The 3,779-nt window shown below is 37.3% G+C and overlaps 1 pseudogene across 1 annotated transcript; it reads left to right on the forward strand.

Annotated features, from left to right (window-relative positions):
- The first annotated feature begins 3,314 nt into the window (after nt 1-3,314).
- On the forward strand, nt 3,315-3,779 carry LOC783461 (small ribosomal subunit protein uS8-like; annotated as a pseudogene). The gene has a single exon (XR_236440.4). The product of XR_236440.4 is annotated as a small ribosomal subunit protein uS8-like (transcript).

The following is a 3,779-nucleotide window of genomic DNA, read 5'->3' on the forward strand; positions in this document are numbered from 1 at the left end:
CAATTCTTCAGTGCTCAGCTTTCTTTATAGTCCAACTCTCACATCCATACATGACTACTGGAAAAACCATAGCCTTGACTAGACGGACCTTTGTTGGCAAAATAATGTCTCTGCTTTTTAATATGCTGTCTAGGTTGGTCATAACTTTCCTTCCAAGGAGCAAGAGTCTTTTAGTTTCATGGCTGCAATCACCATCCGCAGTGATTTTGGAGCCCCCCAGAATAAAATCAGCCAGTTTCCACTGTCTCCTCATCTATTTGGCATGAAGTGGTGGGACCGGATGCCACGATCTTAGTTTTCTGAATGTTGAGCTTTAAGCCAACTTTTTCACTCTCCTCTTTCACTTTCATCAAGAGGCTCTTTAGTTCTTCACTTTCTGCCATAAGGGTGGTGTCATCTGCATATCTGAGGTTATTATTTCTCCCGGCAATCTTGATTCCAGCTTGTGCTTCCTCCAGCCCAGCGTTTCTCATGATGCACTCTGCATATAAGTTAAATAAGCAGGGTGACAATATACAGCCCTGACGAACTCCTTTTCCTATTTGGAACCAGTCTGTTGTTCCATGTCCAGTTCTAACTGTTGCTTCCTGACCTGCATATAGGTTTCTCAAGAAGCAGGTCAGGTGGTCTGGTATTCCCATCTCTTTCAGAATTTTCCACAGTTTATTGTGATCCACACATTCAAAGGCTTTTGCATAGTCAATAAAGCAGAAATAGATGTTTTTCTGGAACTCTCTTGCTTTTTCGATGATCCAGCGGATGTTGTCAATTTGATGTCTGGTTCCTCTGCCTTTTCTAAAACCAGCTCGAATATATGGAAGTTCACAGTTCACGTATTGCTGAAGGCTGGCTTGGAGAATTTTGAGCATTGCATTACTTTACTAGAGTGTAAGATGAGTGCAATTGTGCGGTAGTTTCTACAGTTAATTATAATGAATTCTGATTACCATGTGCATTATTTACCTAATCTACACTCAAACTGAAACATAAAACATAGGTACAAAGAATATCTAATTATCTTTTTAACATATGAACAAAAGTAACTTTAAGATATTTTTTCCTTCCCCAATCAAAAGATATAGAGTTGCTGAATAGATAATAAGACCCAATTATATGCTGTCACAAGAGGCTCACTTCAGCTTTAGAGGCACGCACAGACTGAAAGTGAAGGGATGGAGAAAGATACTCCACTTTCACACAAATGAAAGCCAAAAGGAGCAGAGGCTATACTTATATCACACAAAATAGACTTTTTTCCCCTTACTGTTTTACCTATTTCCCCCTATTTTTATTGAGAAATAGTTGGCATACATCACTGTATAGGTTTAAGGCATACAGCATGACTGTTTGAATTATATATATTGTGAAATGATTACCACAATGGATTAACATCCACCACCTCATATAGATAAAATAAAACTAAAACTTTTTCCTTGTGATGAGATTTATCTGACTTTTTTCACTGATTATGATTTAAGACTCATCTATGTTGTTGGATGTATTAATATTTTATTCCTTTTGCTTGCTCAGTAGTATTCCATTGCATGCATAAAGCAGACTTTGTTCACCTGTTCACCAGCTGATGGACAATGGTTTTTCATGTTACCCCTTTACAGTCATACCTATTTCCCTCCCTCCACTATCTCCAAACTCTCACAACCAATAATTTATTCTCTATCTCTATAATCTTGTTATTTGCACACAAAACAGACATTAAGCCAAAAACTATAGCAAGATACAAAGAAGGTCATTATATAATCATAAAAGGATTGATTTACCAAGAGTATAACATTTTTAAATATTTGCATACTCAACACAGGAGCACCTAAATATATAAAGCAAATATTAACAGATTTTAAGGGAGAAATATACAGCATTACAATAATAGTAGAAGACTTAAAAATACGATTTTCAACAATGAATAGGCCATCCAGAAAGAAAAGTCAATAAAGAAACTTTGGACTTAATGCCATGTTAGACTAGATGGACTTAACAGACACTTACTGAACATTCCATCTAACAGCAGCAGAATATACATTCTTCTCGTGTGTACATGGAACATTTTCCAGGATAGATTATATGTTTGGCCACAAAAACAAATCTTAGTACATTCAAGAAAACTGAAATTCTATCAAGCATATTTTCCAACCATAATGATATGAAACTAGAAATCAATTAAAAGAAGAAAACTGAAAAATTCACAACTATGCTGAGACTAAACAACATCCTCCTGAACAAACAATGGGTCAAATAAATCAAAAGGGAAATTAAAAAAAACCTTGAGACAACTGAAAATGGAAATACAACATAATAAAACTTCTGGGATGCAGCAGAAGCAGTTTCAAGAGGGAAGGCTACAGAAATAAACTCTTGCATTAAGGAAAAAAGAAAGCTCTCAGAATTCCCTGGCAGTCCAGTGGTTAGGACTTGGCATTCTCATTGCTGGGGACTTTAGGTTCAATTCCTATTTGGGGAACTAAAATTTCATAAGCTGCATGCATGGCAAAAAAAGAAAAGAAAAAAGAAAGATCTCAAATAGACAACCTAACTTTACATCTCAAGGAACTAGAAAAGGAAGAACAAACTAAGCTCAAAGTCAGTAGAAAGAAGAAAATAACAGAGATCAGAGTAGAAATGAATGAAATAGAGACTTAGCAGACAGTAGAAAAGATCAATGAAATGAAGAACAGTTTTTTAAGAAGATAAACAAAATACACAAACCTTTAGCTAGACTAACCAAGAAAAAAGAAAGAGGACTCAAATAAAGTTATAAATGAAAGAGGAGACATTACAACTGATACTACAGAAATATAATGAATCATGAGACAACTATGAATAATTAATCAATCCTGAGGATCATTGGAAGGGCTGATGCTGAAGCTAAAGCTCCAATACTTTGGCCACCTGATGCAAAGAGCCGACTCATTAGAAAAGACCCTGATGCTAGGGAAGACTGAAGGCAGGAGGAGAAGGGGACGACAGGGGACAAGATGGTTGGATGGCAACACCTACTCAATGGACATGAGTTTGAGCAAGCTCCAGTAGATGGTGAAGGACAGGGAAGCCTGGTGTGCTGCAGTTCATGGGGATGCAAAGAGTCAGACACTACTGAGTAACTGAACAACATGAATAATTATATGCCAACATTTTGGACATCCTAGAAGAAATGAATAAATTCCTAGAAACAGATAGCCTACCAAGACTGAATCATGAAGAGATAGAAATCTGAATAGACTTACTACTAGTAAGGAGATTGAATCAGTAGTCAAAAACCTCCCAACAAAGAAATGTCCAGCTCTTTCCGCCATCTTTCCCTGCCGCCAGAATGGTGCGCTTGAATGTCCTGGCCGATGCTCTCAAGAGTATCAACAATGCCGAAAAGAGAGGCAAACGGCCAGGTCCTTATTAGGCCATGCTCCAAAGTCATCGTCAGGTTTCTAACAGTGATGATGAAGCATGGTTACATTGGCGAATTTGAAATCATTGATGATCACAGGGCTGGGAAAATTGTTGTGAACCTTACAGGCAGGCTAAATAAGTGTGGAGTGATCAGCCCTAGATTTGATGTGCAACTCAAAGATCTAGAAAAATGGCAGAATAACCTGCTCCCATCCCGTCAGTTTGGTTTCATTATACTGACAACCTCAGCTGGCATCATGGACCATGAAGAAGCAAGACGAAAACATACAGGAGGGAAAATCCTTGGATTCTTTTTCTAGGGATGTAATACATACAAATAAAATGCCTCAGAGGACAAAAAAAAAAAAAAAAAAAAGAAA

The sequence above is a fragment of the Bos taurus genome, chromosome 11 (genome assembly GCF_002263795.3).
Source record: "Bos taurus isolate L1 Dominette 01449 registration number 42190680 breed Hereford chromosome 11, ARS-UCD2.0, whole genome shotgun sequence".
Taxonomy (NCBI): domain Eukaryota; kingdom Metazoa; phylum Chordata; class Mammalia; order Artiodactyla; family Bovidae; genus Bos; species Bos taurus.